A 19,247-nucleotide genomic window follows, 5' to 3' on the forward strand; every position below is an offset into this window, starting at 1 on the left:
TTTACACCACGCTCACATTATACAGAGACAATGAATCATACATATGTGTAAATCAGTCTACAGGGAATGTCAAATAAGCCAATGAGGATTACAAGGTGTAGGAATCACGTCATCCATACTGGTGGGCAGTATATTTTAAGACGGTTTGGTCTGGGGAAACACAACCTTAGGATTTAAAGAGTATTCCATGGGGGTCAGCTTTACTGATAAAAATGTATATCTGCCCAAACATACTAATTTTAGCAACATTAGAATAATGAAAGACTAGGGAAGTTCTAACTCTATCACAAAACAAAAATAGCGAAGTTCTAACTATACCATTCATGTTTGCATGCAGATCTTTGGTGACAATTCATTGGTCACTATCCTATGATAGGATAGTAACTTCTGAACTGCAAGTAATACAATGATCTCTGTGACAAAGGCAGAAACCCACTGAGATATCCACATAAAATACAGTTCATCTGCATTTAAAAACTACTAACAGACAAATGATTGCTCTCCAGCAGGATCATTAATCACCAGCGTTATCTGGGCATTTTGTATTGTTTTATTGTTGTCCTGCATTGGCCATGATAATGATAAAAGCTGTTTAAAGGAAGCACACACAAAGTATGTGTCCTGCTGGGCCTGTGCAGATTTTAAAAAGAAAAAAATGAAGTAACACATTCTCTTACCTACTCCATTAGTCAAACTTTGTGTCACAGCCTGATGTGATAAGCAGCTGACAGGGGTTAGGAAAGGTGACTAAGGAATAAACAAACTTCTTTTCTCCTGTGTTCAACGACATGTAAATGGTCTTTAAAGACCTGTGAAGTACTCTAAAACTGTCTGTGTGTGTGTGCGCCCAGGAAGCTGTCTCGGCCCGGGAGCACACACACGACCTGTGCTTTGCACGCCTGCCTTCAAGCCCTCACTGCGAAGGCCAAGGCTCCTGTTTGGGTGGGCCTGGCCCACCCGGCCCACCCGCTAGAACTGGGCCTGTCACAGAGGCGACAAGACATGAAAATGATCCCTTTGTGGAGAATGCACCCCCTAAATAAAGATCTGAAAAGGGATTAGGCAGGGGTGCATGCTATCACCGCCAGGGCAGGGCGGACTGGCCGCAGAGGGCACTGGGTGTTTCCCCAATGGGCAGTCAGGGTGGGTAAGGGTTTTAGACCCCTGGGGGGCCGTTTTTGTTAACGGGGCCGATTTTGCAGCATAGCTGCAATATTGGCCTCCAACAACAAAAGCAGCACAAACCTTTCCACTAGCACCACTACCCCCCCCAGCACCACTACTCCCCCTGTAACACCCCCCGTCCCCCGGGACAGCCGAGTTCTTTGCCAGGGCCAGTTCCGGTTCCCAGTCCGGTCCTGAGCACCGCTCCTTTTTAGGTCTCGCTGAGTCAGAGCCATTTAGTAGCAGCTTTGGGAAGTGCTCCCAAAGCGGCGACCAGCTTGCTAGAACGCGCAACAAGCACGCGCCCAGCTGCGCGCGCATCCCTTGCGTGTTTTAGCTCATCATCGCGATCACTTTCGCTTTCACATCGATCATGATTGCGATGACCTCTGTCTCCTCGAGCTGTTTTTTGACAGCCATCTTTTTCATGATCCACGCCGCGATTTGGGTTTGTTTTTCAGCCGTGTTAGATCAATCACCTATTATCACTGACCCTACACCGTCTCCCCGACCACGAGAGTACATTTCCTGTTCATTTGAATTCTACCGGCACCGTCCTTCCGGTCTGCCTCCCGTATATTCCCAGAGGTAAGATTGCTTCTTCAGGCATTCTTTCAGAGCGTTAGCACCTGGCGACCCCTACTGACGTTATTGCATGATTCTTTTTTCATTATTACAGACTTTATCTCTCATTATAGCACGAGGCGGTCAACCATGTGGGCCTGTTATACACCGGCAAATCCGGGTAAGTATTCTCTTAACAGGCTAGATTTCTTCTGTGTGCTTCAGCGCTACTGCTGCCCTTCCATAACCTAAAAACCGGCTCCCATGTTAATTCTCTTTTCATGAACCGATCGTCGGTTGCCACCATTAGATTAGGAAACACAGACCTTCATTACTTGGACTGCTCTCTTCCCTGCGATATTTCAGCCGACATACAACTTTTAAATCTTCTTGGCGGGTCGCATTTAACTTAGCGATATATTTTCTTTATTTTACGTCAGGGATCTTGTCAGGTATCTCTCCTATTCCTCTTTAGCTTAATGCATCAAAGAGTTTGCCTCTATACGCCTGCTGTCAGTCATTCTTCATTTCTTACATTGGGGACGTGCTTTTATACTCCAGGTATATTTTAAGCATTTGACCTTATTACCTGTTTCTCCTGTTTTTCTTTGCCTATTTGCCCTTTTCACAGTTGAATCTCTTGCTGATATTTCAATATCTTTGTCTTTATTTTATACCCTTTATGCCTATTCAGTTGTTTGTTTGTTTATATATAGACTCTATTTATCCCCCTACCATTTTGGCTGTCTTGAACAACCTTGTTATAACTTTGGTTTGCAGATCCTGAGGACCTGGTGTTTTGTTCTACGGCCCGGTTTGACTATTCAGAGGCACTGGTTATCGCCACTCATGATGGTGAGTTTCTGCATGTTTTGCATGTATTTACACTTTGTTCACGTCTCTTCATGTCATTCATGGCATTTAGTCTAATTTGTTGGTTCACTTACTATTTTGGGATTTAGGTCAGTAAGCGCCCGCGATCACTTTCACTTTCACCCGCTCGCACTTTCGCGGCGCCCCTTTGATGTTATCGTTCAAAGAACATCAAACATCAAAGAACATGTTGTGTTAATGCTTTGCTGCTGCCAGTTTGACTTACAATTTGCTTTCTCTCTCCACAAACTCGATGTTTGTGTTCCTTTATTTTGAGATGCTTTCAGTATTACTGTCACACACAACCACAACCACACACACAACCACACGCACAACCACACGCACAACCACACAAACAACCACACACACAACCACACACACAACCACACACACACAACCACGCATACAACCACACACACAGACACACACGACAACAACCACACAACCACACACACAACCACACACAAAACTGCAACCACACACACACAACCACACACACAACCACACACAACCACTCACACAACCACACCCAACCACACCCAACACACACACACAACCACACACACAACCACACACACAACCACACCCAACCACACACACAACCACAACCACACACAACCACAACCACACACAACCACACCGTACCACACCAACCACACACACAACCACACAAACAACCACACACACACAACCACATGCACAACCACACACACACGCACAAACACAATACACACAACCGCACACACAACCACACACACAACCACAACCACAAACACAACCACACACAACCACACACACAATCACACACACTACACACACAATCACACACAACCACACTCACACAACCACAAAAAAAACACTCAGACAACCACACACACACAACCACACACACAACCACACCCACACAACCACACACACAACCACACATACAACCACACACACAACCACACACATACACACACACACATACAACCACCCCCCCCCCCCACACACACACACACACCCACGCACACACAACCACACCCAAAGACACACACAACAACCACACAACCACACACACAACCCCACACTCAACCACACACACACACACAACCACACACACAACCACACACAACCACACACACAACCACAACCACACCGAACCACACCCAACACACACACACAACCACACACACAACCACACCCAACCACACACACAACCACAACCACATCCAACCACACACAACCACACACACAACCACATGAACAACCACACACACAACCACACACACACAACCACACACCCAACCACACACAACCATACACACACAACCACACACACAAGCACAAACACAATACACACAACCACACACACAACCACAAACACAACCACACACAACCACAAACACAACCACACACACAACTACACACACACAATCACACACACACAACCACACTCACCCAACCACACACAAAACACACACACAACCAAACACACACACAACCACACACACACAACCACACACACAACCACACACAACCACACACAACCACACACACAACCACACCCACAACCACACATACACACAACCACAACCACATCCAACCACACACACAACCACACAACCACACACACAACCCATACACACATAAACACACAACCTCACAAACACACACACCACCACACACAACCACAACCACACATAACCACACTCACACAACCACAACCACACCCAACCACACCCAACACACACACACAACCACACACACAACCACACACATCCACACACACAACCACACCCAACCACACACACAACCACAACCACACACAACCACAACCACACACAACCACACCGTACCACACCCAACCACACACACAACCACACAAACAACCACACACACACACAACCACATGCACAACCACACACACACGCACAAACACAATACACACAACCGCACACACAACCACACACACAACCACAACCACAAACACAACCACACACAACCACACACACACTACACACACAATCACACACAACCACACTCACACAACCACAAAAAAAAACACTCAGACAACCACACACACACAACCACACACACAACCACACCCACACAACCACACACACAACCACACATACAACCACACACACAACCACACACATACACACACACACATACAACCACCCCCCCCCCCCACACACACACACACCCACGCACACACAACCACACCCAAAGACACACACAACAAACACACAACCACACACACAACCCCACACTCAACCACACACACACACACAACCACACACACAACCACACCCAACCACACACACAACCACAACCACACCGAACCACACCCAACACACACACACAACCACACACACAACCACACCCAACCACACACACAACCACAACCACATCCAACCACACACAACCACACACACAACCACATGAACAACCACACACACAACCACACACACACAACCACACACCCAACCACACACAACCATACACACACAACCACACACACAAGCACAAACACAATACACACAACCACACACACAACCACACACACAACCACAAACACAACCACACACAACCACAAACACAACCACACACACAACTACACACACACAATCACACACACACAACCACACTCACCCAACCACACACAAAACACACACACAACCAAACACACACACAACCACACACACACAACCACACACACAACCACACACAACCACACACAACCCCACACACAACCACACCCACAACCACACATACACACAACCACAACCACATCCAACCACACACACAACCACACAACCACACACACAACCCATACACACATAAACACACAACCTCACAAACACACACACCACCACACACAACCACACATAACCACACACACATAACCACAACCACACACACAACCACACACACAACCACACACACACAACCACACACAACAACCACACATACACAACCACACATACAACCCCAACTACAACCACACACACAACTACACACACAACCACACACACAACCACACACAAACAACTACACACAACCACACGCAACTACACACAACCACACACACAACCACACACTCAGCCACACACACACACCCACACACAAACACACACCCACACACACACAACCACACACACACCACCACACACACAACCACACATCCAACCACACATCCAACCACACACACAAACACACACACACAACCACACACACAACCACACATACAACCACACCGTCAGTGCACACTTTCACCAGGCACAGATACCATCAGTTGTCAGTGCACGCTTTCAATGGGCAAAAATACCACTGGCCGTCAGTGCACGATTTCACCGGGCACAAACACCACCAGCTACAGTGCACGATTCCACCAGGCACACACCACCAGACACCAGTGCATGCTTTCAACAGGCACACACACACCACCAGCCGTCAGTGCATGCTTTCACCAGGCACACACGGATCACTGACATAATATCGATGTCAAAAATATAGAACTACAAAAATATCGAGTAAAAAATATAGCATACAAAAATATCGAATCCCTATCTCCAAACAGGTAAGTACAAAAATATTAATTCAAAAATATTATTGTAAAAAATATAGATAGTCAAAATATCGAACGTTTTAAATATCTTAAAAGTGAATTGAAATTAATATAATAATAAATATAATTAACTTAAACATACTTAAAATACATAAATAACCTTAAAACGAATAAATAATTAATGCAACTTTAAATAATATTAATAATAATGATTTTAATACATATATATATATTATATATATATATATTTATATATATATATATATATATATATACATAATATATATAATATGTTGCGTATTTGCACAGTTAACAATTTTGCGTATTTGCACATGTAATATTTGCACAATAACGGCAGCTATGCACTTGCACTTTATATCAGAGAATTCCTTGCGTTTGCCGTAAAGAGTTATGCAATAATTCCAATACAAGTGCTAATATCTCTAAATCATTGTATTAACTAAGTAATGTCATATGAGTTTTCAACTTTGCTCCATTTCAAAATGGCCGAACTAATAATAACGTATAGTGACCATGGGTTCCAGACACAGTCCTCTTTTGGGCTCACTGAAACTGTAGAGGATTTTTTGGCGCGCCTTTTGCAATTAACCAATGTATTTTAATGATTTGTGTACCGCTTACCCGCTGACAGTGAGCAAGGGCGTTCACGCCCGAAACGCGTCTGTTTGGCAGTGTGTTGCACCTCTGCACTTTATATGCAATAAAGGACGAAGAATATCCTAAGTAAGTCTGGCTGTGGATTTATACACCTGTGTCTGCGCACTGGGTTTGGTGCGAAAGGCGTCGCACGAACTTTCCGGTTGGAATCTGTATTTCACAGGACGTGGTCGGCTCCTGTATACGCAGACCCTTCTTTGAACAAAGTAGGCTGGTAAAGACGGACCATCAAGGATTTTGTTGCTGGGAAGCAAAATGTACCAGCCCCCTGCATCGTGGAGTATTTCACGGAATCGTTCAATCCAGTGACCGGGCTTTTTTGTGTGCCGAGGGAGCCGTCGGAAGTCGGAGCCGTCTGGTACGGAAGCCCAGATCCACTGTTGATTTGCGGAAGTGAAACCCGGAGGCAGGTCGAAGAAGTGTCCGAGCAGCCAGCGGTAAGAAGACGCACGTTGCAAGTGCAGTCTCTCTCTTTTGCTATATATCTTACGTGCATACCTAGTGAGGAGCAACCATGTCAGAGGAGCGGGAACGGGAGGAGGCGTTTGAGCAGCTGTTTCAGAATTTGCCCACAGTTAAACAGAGTGGAAATTTGAGCAAAAACGCCACGGTGGCTAAAGACAGCGATGTAAAAAAACTTTTGCGTGAGCTAGAGAAACATATGAGAAGTGAACTCACGAAATGGTGGGAGATCCGCTCACTAGAAAAATATCGAGAAGTGAATCGGGTCCCCCGGGGCCTAAGAATTATGCTGGTGCCCAGTTTTGAAAATCCGAATCCATTACTGTTGAAAGATTGGGCAGAGATTAACCTGGAGGCATCCATGAGGCTTCTATGCTTGTTAGTGAAATATGCTAAAATTGATAGGGACAAAGACCTATTGGAAATAACGAGGATTAATGAGGAATTGGCTAAAGATATGTTTTCAAAGGACATTGCCCTTATCGAACAAACGCGTAAAGACATTAAAGATCGATTAAGCAAGCACGAAAGCACCATCAAACAAAGGAAAGTGTACAAATTTGCCCGAGATGAACAGGACTACAAATTAGGGCAAATTTATACGTTTGCGAAAAAATATGACCATTTGCGCAAACAAAGAGCCACGGGAACCAAACTGCCTAAACCTGCGCCAGCACCACCTCAAGTCCAATCAAGTGAATCGGGAACAGGCAATCTCACCGCCTCAAGCTCAACAGAGAGCCTTGTTCCAAGCAGTGAAGAATCGGACGGAGGAGCCCAAGGTTCAGAGGAAGGGGATTTGGGGCAACTCACTCTGGACGAGGAGATGGAATTCGTGAGGATTCAAAGAAAGGGTACTCTACGCTCGAGAAACGCGAGAACAAACGTCGCAGAAACACAAGACGTAGGGAACGTCGCAAATGCGCCAAAAAACAAAAGGCGGCCACAAAGGAAGAAGAACGCAGTGAGCAAGTAATAGCGATTGAAAAAACCATTGTAAATCTGACCAATGTGCAACTTGATCAAGCTGAAAAACAACTGTTGGCTTTAGGATTATAATATTGCCCTGAGAGCAATTTTAACTATGGGAACACGCGAGTAGATGTTTTCAAGTTTATCAGAAAACTAAAATTGCGAAAATACTATGCTATCAAAGGGGGTCTAACTCAAACTAAAAAAACTGGCCCAACTACACTCAATCTGGAAAGAAGTGGGCTACAAGCCAGAGATATCCCCCTTTTGAAATCTATGCATGGTTTACGCAATGAAGTGACATCTACCCCCTGCACTCAGGAAGTGGCCTGTGAGGAAAACTTTGAAATTGGCCAAAGTGAACCTAGTGGCTTCAAACCTCCATCAACGTTCATTCCATCTATGCCCAAGGATGCCATAGACACCTATGCAGATCTACTAACCGATGGTTTAAAGAAATTGCATATACAAGTCAACAGACAAAAAAATAACACTAATGCAAAAACCAAAGCGTACAATGATCTGATTAAAAAATTACAATCGGATAATACCATCATAATAAATCAATCGGATAAAGGTGGCAATGTGGTACTTTGGAGCAGAGCTGAATATATGGAAGAAGCATACCGCCACCTTAATGACACAGCTTGTTACGAACTCTGTGACTCAAGAACAGTTAGAAATATTCAAACAGCTTACTGGAAACAATTGAATGGTTGGAAACGGGATGGTCTTCTTACTAAGGAAGAAATGAAATATCTGTATAAAGAACATCCTGTTATACCGAATTTATATTTCATCCCAAAGGTCCACAAGGGAGTAAGACCAGTTCCTGGTAGACCGATAGTATCAGCCATTCAAAGCTTGTTTGAAAACACCTCGAAGTACATTGATCATTATTTGCAAGACTTTGTGACCACCCTACCAGCGTACATCAAAGACAGCACAGACTTTTTGAGAAATTTGGAACAATGTAAATGGTCTGCAGATTTTCTATTGATCACTATGGACATTGCCAGCCTTTACACCAGTATATCCCATCAAGACGGTTTGAAGGCTTTGAGTCATTTTCTTGGCAAGAGACCAGTAGAATTACACAAACATAATGCAATGTTGTTAACCATGGTAGAACTATGCCTCAACAATAATGTTTTCCTGTTTGATGATAAAATGTTTAGACAGTTGCGAGGGGTGGCTATGGGGGCATGCTTCTCTCCGACCTACGCGGGGCTCCACGTGGGTTGGTGGGAGGAGCATGTCCTCAGGACTCAACATTCGACCATTTGGCAGGAAAATATTGTCAAGTATATGAGATACATTGATGATATTTTCATCATCTGGAGAGGGAGCAAGGAAGAAGCAGAAAGTTTTGTCAATGCTATTAATGCTAATGATTCCAACCTTATTTTTAGTGCAGACATTAGTAAGACCGACATCAGCTTCCTTGATGTTCAAGTTAGCATAGTCAACGGTATCATAACAACAAGCCTGTATAGAAAGAGCACAGCAGGTAATACCATTTTGCACGCTCAAAGTTTCCACCCGGGGCATACTATTAGATCTATCATTAGATCTATCCCCTATGGGGAGTTCCTTAGAATACACAGGACGTGTAGTTCATTAGAACAAAGGGACTTCCATCAATTGGAAGCTATGAAAAGGTTGGAAGTCAGGGGTTACAAATCTAATGCCCTTAGAATAGCAATGAATAATGCTAACAAGCTTGACAGAACAGAACTCCTACAGGCCCCCTCCAATGCCATGTCCCCAGTTGAAAACCAAGATGGGAACAACAATGCTTTGAGATTGATCACTGGCTTTAGCCGACAGGCCAGCCAAATTTCCAAATTGGTCAGGAAACAGTGGTCAGTTATTCTCACTGACCCCATTTTGAAAGAGATCATGCCCAACAAACCAGAAGTGACTTATAGGCGAGCATATAGCATGAGAAATGCTTTAGTGTCCAGTTCTCCTGAAACAGCTAACAAGGCTGATTGGTTGTCACCTCGGAAGGGTTTCTTCCGATGCATATCGTGTAGAGCGTGCAAATTTGGCACCAACACTAAATCGTACACAACGCCATTTGATGATAAACCGATCAATATAAGAGCCCATTACACCTGCAAAACTGAGTTAGCAGTATATGTTCTCACGTGCTCGTGCAATCTGAGGTACGTTGGTAGCACGAAACTGCCAGTGCACCAACGTATTCTACAGCACCTGAGAGCAATAGTGAACTGTGACAAAAATTATCCAGTTGCTCGCCACTTCGATCAATTTCATAATCGAAATCTATCCCATCTTAGCTATTTTGTAATAGATGCGGTTAGAACCAGCAAGAAAGGTGGGGACTATGAAAAACAATTAAGACAGATGGAGTCCCTATACATAGTTCGCCTTAATACCAAGATCCCGGGAGGTTTGAACATGGGAGAAGATCTGAGCACCTTTCTGTAAATTTTGATCGTCATGTCACTTAGGTTTAATCTGTGGGTCAATCTGTAAACTGTAATCAACAACATTTCCTGTTCAATATACAACTTCTTGTTGCTGAAAGATAGTGGCCTTGTTTTCGTTCCATACACACCAATGGCACCACTCAGAGCAAATTACTTCATTTCATTAACATTTTATATGTTAGCCGATGGTCTGTGGCAGGGACTATTGACTTCAAGCATGTTAGAAATGATATTTGCCATCCTGTTTAACAAGTGGGCAATGATGAACTTTTATGCATTTGCATATTTTAATTACTGACACGGTTTAGTTAATGAATTTTGTTCCCTTTACCCCTTGATGTCTTCCTGTTTATCAAAGTAGGACATCTCAGCACTCCCTCACCTTCAAAAACTTTTATTTGTATTTTTGCTAGCGGTAGAATAATACATTAATGTCAACTTGGCATATACCAAACGTGCCAAAACATTGATCCTCTATTATAACTGTAGGAACCCATTGAATAGAACTCAGCAACAGAAAACATGAATTTTTAAACAATGAGGTTATGACACACTATGGAATCTTTATATATTTTTTTCCAATGTTTTGGTTAGAGCAATACTACACGTACAAACAAAGGCATAAGCAAACGAATGTAAGGAATTGATTTTAAAATTGTGTATATATATGAAATGCTATTATTGGCCAATTAATGTATTTGTACGGTTAATATGTTGCGTATTTGCACAGTTAACAATTTTGCGTATTTGCACATGTAATATTTGCACAATAACGGCAGCTATGCACTTGCACTTTATATCAGAGAATTCCTTGCGTTTGCCGTAAAGAGTTATGCAATAATTCCAATACAAGTGCTAATATCTCTAAATCATTGTATTAACTAAGTAATGTCATATGAGTTTTCAACTTTGCTCCATTTCAAAATGGCCGAACTATTAATAACATATAGTGATCATGGGTTCCAGCCACAGTCCTCTTTTGGGCTCACTGAAACTGTAGAGGATTTTTTGGCGCGCCTTTTGCAATTAACCAATGTATTTAAATGATTTGTGTACCGCTTACCCGCTGACAGTGAGCAAGGGCGTTCACGCCCGAAACGCGTCTGTTTGGCAGTGTGTTGCACCTCTGCACTTTATATGCAATAAAGGACGAAGAATATCCTAAGTAAGTCTGGCTGTGGATTTATTCACCTGTGTCTGCGCAGTGGGTTTGGTGCGAAAGGCGTCGCACAAACTTTCCGGTTGGAATCTATATATATATATATATATATACATAATATATATACATAATATTAACAAAAAATATACAATATTTTTACCGTAGGACAGCAAGAGGGTTACATTTACTATTACCACTCCAGTGAGTGCAACAGTAGAGAAAACATTGGATAGCGTAGGGGTAAAAATTACGATTCCCACTCCAGAGAGTGCAACAGTAGGGAAAACGTTGGATAGAGTAGGGGTAAAAATTACTATTCCCACTCCAGTGAGTGCAACAGTAGGGAAAGCGTTGGATAGCATAGGGGTAAAAATTACTATTCCCACTCCAGAGAGTACAACAGTAGGGAAAGTGTTGGATAGCGTAGGGTTAAAAATTACTATTCCCACTCCAGAGAGTGCAACAGTAGGGAAAGCGTTGGACAGCGTAGGCATAAAATGTACTATTCCCACTCCATTGAGTGCAACAGTAGGGACAGCGTTGGATAGAAGGAGGGTAAAAATTACTATTCCCACTCCAGGGAATGCAGCAGTAGGGAAAGCGTTGGATAGCATAGAAGTACACATTACTATTCCCACTCCAGTGATAGGGATTGTCATTGACGAAAAATTTAAATGGAACCCAGCTATTAACGCAAGGAAGCTTTCATTTCTCCGAGAGACAACTTCGTTAAAAATGTTTTAACAAAGACTGGGGCAGCGACCACCGAAAGAACTGTTACAAATATATAACGCAAAATGTGTAAGCACGGCAACATATGGGGCGGGGATATGGGGCTTTGTAAATGTGGATTCAATACAAAAAGTTGAGAACTCCTTTTTGAGATACTTGCTGGCGGTACCAAAAAGTTGCTCCACTTATGGCTGCCACACAGAGCTGGGCATTGATTATATTACAGACACTATAAAATTGCAACCAATAATGTTGTGGCGTCGAATATGGGTCACTGAGCAATGCCAACTAACTAGGGCGATCATTCAAGATATCTTAACGCTCGATCACTGAAAGAAAATTAAATGGTTATCCTATGTTAAAGCGCTATTAACAGATATAGGTTACAGGAAGTATTTTGACCACCCGTTACTGATAAATGAAATCTCAAAAAAGAATTTAAAAAGAGAGTGTCTTGTACACCTGCCCCAGTTACGATTACTATCTGAGATACACAAACCATCTGTTCAACACTCTTTACTAGCGCAGACTGTGTTTACCATTGAACCCTACCTGAACTTTAAATTAACACAGTATGAAAAAATGTTGCTCACCCGCTTTAGATTTGATTTGTTCCATTTACTGGTTGCATTTCCAAAGCAAAATGTCTGGACATCCACATTTTCTATGTGCCCCTGTGACCTAGTGTCCCCACAAACAACGATACATACAATGTTATTCTGCAAGTTTTTTACTGAACCCCGCAAACCCTGGATACTGCCCATTTTGAAAATCTGGGGTCTTCGACAGTGCCGTCCTGCATATCTGGCACTTCAGTATCTCGAAAATGAAAACTATGCTAAAGCGATCGTATGCTTTCTCAAATTTTGTATACGTCATCATACGAATCTTTGAGTACGAATTACATATCAGCTTTGCACAAATGAAAGAATGCCAGACAATAGGAAAACTGTATGCTATCACAAGGTCGAAAATTACACAAATCGAGACGTTGTTGTTCTTTTTAAATGCTTTTTTAACAAATGTATTATTATATCGATTTTTAACTTTTGTAAATCTTGTAACTTGCTCATTGTGAACTTTTATGGTGTTTCTTTTTAAACTACAGAATAAAGTTAATATTGAATTGAATTGAGTGCAACAGTAGGGAAAGCATTGGATAGTGTAGGGGTAAAAATGACTATTCCCACTCCAATGAGTGCAACAGTAGGGAAAGCGTTGGATAGCGGGAGAATAAAAATTACTATTCCCACTCCAGAGAGTGCAACAGTAGGGAAAGCATTGGATAGCGTAGGGATAAAAATTACTATTTCCACTCCAATGAGTGCAACAGTAGGGAAGCGTTGGACAGCGTAGGGGTAAAAATTACTATTCTTATGCAAGTGAGTGCAACAGTAGGGAAAGCGTTGGATAGCGTAGGGCTAAAAATGATTATTCCCACTCCAATGAGTGCAACAGTAGGGAAAGCGTTGGATAGCGTAGGGGTAAAAATTACTATTCCCACTCCAGTGAGTGCAACAGTTGGGAAAGCGTTGGATAGCGGGAGGGTAAAAATTACTATTCCCACTCCAGAGAATGCAACAGTAGGGAAAGCATTGCATAGCGTAGGGATAAAAATTACTATTCCCACTCCAATGAGTGCAACAGTAGGGAAAGCGTTGGATAGCGTAGGGTTAAAAATGACTATTTCCACTCCAGTGAGTGCAACAGTAGGGAAAGCGTTGGATAGCGTAGGGGTAAAAACTACTATTCCCACTCCAATGAGTGCAACAGTAGGGAAAGCGTTGGATAGCGTAGGGGTAAAAATTACTATTCCCACTCCAATGAGTGGAACAGTAGGGAGGTATTTGGATATAATATATATATATATATATATATATATATATATATATATATATATATATATATATATATATATATATATATATATTCCCAAACAACAGCGAGGTCCTTCCGGGATCCTTCCTCCCCAGTCAGGTGGCGTCTCGAGTTCGGCGGACCACGCCGACCGAAAATTAATAATATAACCAAGTTGCTTGAAAGCACTAGGCGCACTCAGGAATACTGCAGCATAACGAGTTTATTGCCCAGCTAACACACTACGCGTTTCGACAATGAATCTTGTCTTGATCACACGTGTGATCAAGACAAGATTCATTGTCGAAACGCGTAGCGTGTTAACTGGGCAATAAACTCGTTATGCTGCAGTATTCCTGAGTGTGTCTAGTGCTTTCAAGCAACTTGGTTATAATATATATATATATATATATATATATATATATATATATATATATATATATATATATATATATATATATTAACAAAAAATATAAAAAATATACAATATTTTTACCGTAGGATAGCGAGAGGGTTACATTTACTATTATCACTCCAGGGTAGGGGTAAAAATTACTATTCCCACTCCAGTAAGTGCAACAGTAGGGAAAGTAAATGCTTCAAATATGCATTGCGATGCTGGTAGTATATTGCCGCCGCAGAGCTCACCGGATTTTAATGATATCTTTCTTGAGCTTCTGACAGATTTGGCCTCTAGATACAAGTCCCTTTTGGTGGTAGGTGATTTCAACTACCACTGGGACAAGGTACCTAGAGAGCCCACTGAGACAGAGTTTGAAGCCAATCTTTCGGCGCTCAACCTGCAACAGCTAGCAGTGGGTCCTACCCATGTGAAGGGCCACACATTGGACCTTGTCTGGTCCTCGCTGCCTAAGACAGAAATAATTGAGGTCAGTCCTTGCATTTGGTCGGACCACTTCATGATTAAGTGCTGGGTTCCGGGTGACCCCGTACTGGCTGTCCCAAATCAGTTGTGGAGGAAAGTTCTGCCCTGGAAGAAGATTGAGACTAACTCTCTAATCACGGCCCTGCTCTCCTCCGCCCCCCCTAATACGAGTGGTATAAACTTGGATCAAGATGCTACTGTGTTAAAGACCTGGATGCTCGCCTCTCTAGATAAACTAGCTCCTGAGCGGATGGAGAGGACTAGATCTAAAGGGAAGGGAGCACCATGGTTTGATGCTTCACTGAAAGAGAAGAAGCGAGCCCTCCGCAAGGCGGAGAGAAGGTGGAGACTCAATTACTGTCAAGCAGAGGCTGAAACCTTTAAAACCCTACTCTCAAAATATAAGGCGGACATCTTGGAGAGAAAGTCAGCTTTCTATGAGGGAAGAATTAGAGAGGCGACTAACATACAACGAGAGACCTTTGTGATACTAAGGGAACTCACGCAGCTGGGTGGAAAAATCTCTGTGAGCGACCAACCAGACTGTGACACTTTCCAAAGTTACTTTCTCCAGAAAGTACAGAATATTATTACTGATATCAATGCACGTCCAATCACAACTATGCTGCCCAGTCCGGTGGTTCAGGCGCCGTCAAGGACTATGAACAGTTTCCCATCCATCGACGACGAGCGCTTAGCAGAGCTTGTTGGACACATTAAATCTGGCTCTAACACTGATCCTTGCCCCCTGAGAATCTTTAAGATGGCCTTGCCAGGCATCCAGCCCCAGGTGCTGAGCCTACTGAACAACTCACTGGAAGCAGGTTATCTCCCAACCCAGTTGAAGGAAGCTAGGGTCTCCCCACTTCTAAAGAAAGCAGGAACTGACACAAAGGCTCTAAAAAACTATAGGCCTATCTCGCAGCTGCCATTCTTGAGTAAGATTCTATAAAAACACGTCCTGGGCACATTAGCCGGCCATCTGGAGGAACACCATCTACTTAATGCCAGGCAGGCTGGTTTTCGGCCCCAACACAGCACAGAACTAGTTATGGCCTCGGTCGCGGACGAGCTGAGAGTCAGAGCAGACAATAAACAGCCTTGCGCCCTGATTCTCCTAGACTTGTCGGCGGCTTTTGATACGGTCAGCCATACCATCTTGCTGGAGCGTATCGCGAAGCTGGGGATCACAGGCCATGCGCTTAAGTGGCTGGAATCCTTCCTGTCAGGACGAATTCAGAGGGTGCAGCTGGGAGACCAGTTGTCTGGGATTAGTGACGTGACATGGGGTGTGCCCCAGGGATCGGCACTATACCCCTTGCTCTTTAACATTTATTTACAACCGCTGGTGGAGGAGCTTATGCGTAGAAACTGCGAAATCTTTAATTACGCAGACGATACCCAGCTATTGGTTCAGCTGGAAAACACTAAGGAGGCTCAGGAATCAGTGAGAAACCTGCTCAGTTTCCCGGTCAACTGGATGACCAACAATCTGTTGAAAGTGAATGCTGCTAAAACGGAGGTGCTGGTGATCACCAATCGAGGGAATCCCTGGTGTGACCTGTACTGGCCCCCAGACCTAGGAACAACCCCTGCCCCTGGGATGGTGGTAAAAAGTCTGGGACTAACGATCGATGCAGACCTCTCGATGGCCCCTCAAGTCTCAGCTGTGGTTGTCTCTTGCACGGGTGTGCTCAGCCAACTACGAAAGCTGGTCCCATCTTATCAGCCTCCACCCTGCAATCGATCGTATCTGCCACAGTTATCTCAAGACTAGACTATGGCAATGCCTTATATCTCGGCCTGTCGCAGAAACTGTTGAGGAAGCTGCAGGTGGTACAGAACGACGCAGCAAGGCTGATCTACTCCGTGCCCAGAAATACGCACGCAACCCCTCTGCTCCAGAAGCTGCACTGGCTACCTGTGAAATTCAGAGTTCAGTTTAAGTGTCTCTGTGTGGCCCATAAAGCACTCTTTGGGAAAGCCCCAGAGTACATTATGCAACGTCTGAAGAGATATGTTCCTGGTAGATCCCTGCGCTCAGGTAAAACTTCCAATCTGATCCAACCCAGATTTAAACTAAAAACCAGAGGGGGCAGGGCCCTGTCCGTGATTCTCCCGCAACTGTGGAATGAGCTTCCGGCCACTCTGAAGGAAGAATCACAGCTACTACCCTTCAGGAAAAAACTGAAAACTCATCTATTCAGAAAGGCAATGACTCCGGCTTAATTGGGGACAGCTGAGGGCTCGGGGTAACAGTTATGCTATGTTCTTCTGTTAAGCGCTTAGAGACCAGCGGTGATACTCGCTATACAAATAATCTATAACATAACATAACATAACATATGAATTAAATATTAATAGCAATTACAAATATTTAAAAATAATTAACAATTTATTCTAATATATTAATTAATCAATTACAAACACAAATGAAAATTAATTTTATAAAAATGTACCTACAAATACAAATGATTTACTAATTAACAATAAATTAGTTAACAATTAAAAAATAATAAAAAATTACAACTAAAATAACCAATAAATAAATTTTAAAGTTTAATTATTTAAAATTCAATTACTTCCCACCATTTTCCCCTATAAACCCACAACCCACCACTGAAAAGAAATTGATAAAATTAACTTAACTATCAATTAATCAATTAATTAAAATTAATTGCCAATTATATTTTAAATGATTACCAATTAATAATTCATTAACAATTAATTCAAAATAAATACCAATACATAAATTAACATATTTATTTATTATAATTAAATTACTTCCCGCCCTATTCCCCTAAAACCCACAACCCACTAAATAAAATACATTAATAAAATTAACATAATTATCAATTAATCAATTAATTAAAATTAATTGCCAATTATATTTTAAATATTTACCAATTAATAATTAATTAACAATAATTCAAAATAAATACCAATAAATAAATTAACATATTTAATTAATTATAATTAAATTACTTCCCACCCTATTCCCCTAAAAACCCACAACCTGCTACATAAAATACAATATAATTAACATATTTATCAATTAGTCAATTAATTAAAATTAATTACCAATTATATTTTAAATAATTACCAATTATTAATTAATTAACAATTAATTCAAAATAAATACCAATAAATAAATTAACATATTTAATTAATTATAATTAAATTACTTCCCACCGTATTCCCCTATAAACCTACAATTTGCTACAGAAAATACATCAATATAATTAACATAATTATCAATTATTAAAATTAATTACAAATTACATTTTAAATAATTACCAATTATTAATTAATTAACAATTAATTCAAAATAAATACCAATAAATAAATTAACATATTTAATTAATCATAATTAAAATACTTCCCACCCTATTCCCCTATAAACCCACAACCCGCTACATAAAATACGTTAATATAATTAATATAATTATCAATTCATCAATTAATTAAAATTAATTACCAATTATATTTTAAATAATTACCAATTCATAATTAATTTACAATTAATTCAAAATAAATACCAATAAATAAATTAACATATTTATTGAATTATAATTAAATTACGTCCCACCCTATTCCCCTATAAACCCACAGCCCGCTACATAAAATACATTAATATAACTAACATAATTATCAATTAATCAATTAATTAAAATTAATTACCAATTATATTTTAAATAATTACCAATAAATAATTAATGCAACTTAAAATAATATTAATAATAATAATTTTTATATATATATATATATATATATATATATATATATATATATATATATATATATATATATATAAACATAATATTAACAAAAAATATACAATATTTTTACCGTAGGATAGCGAGAGGGTTAAATTTACTCTTACCACTC

This window comes from Lissotriton vulgaris, chromosome 10, assembly GCF_964263255.1.
Source record: "Lissotriton vulgaris chromosome 10, aLisVul1.2, whole genome shotgun sequence".
NCBI lineage: Eukaryota > Metazoa > Chordata > Amphibia > Caudata > Salamandridae > Lissotriton > Lissotriton vulgaris.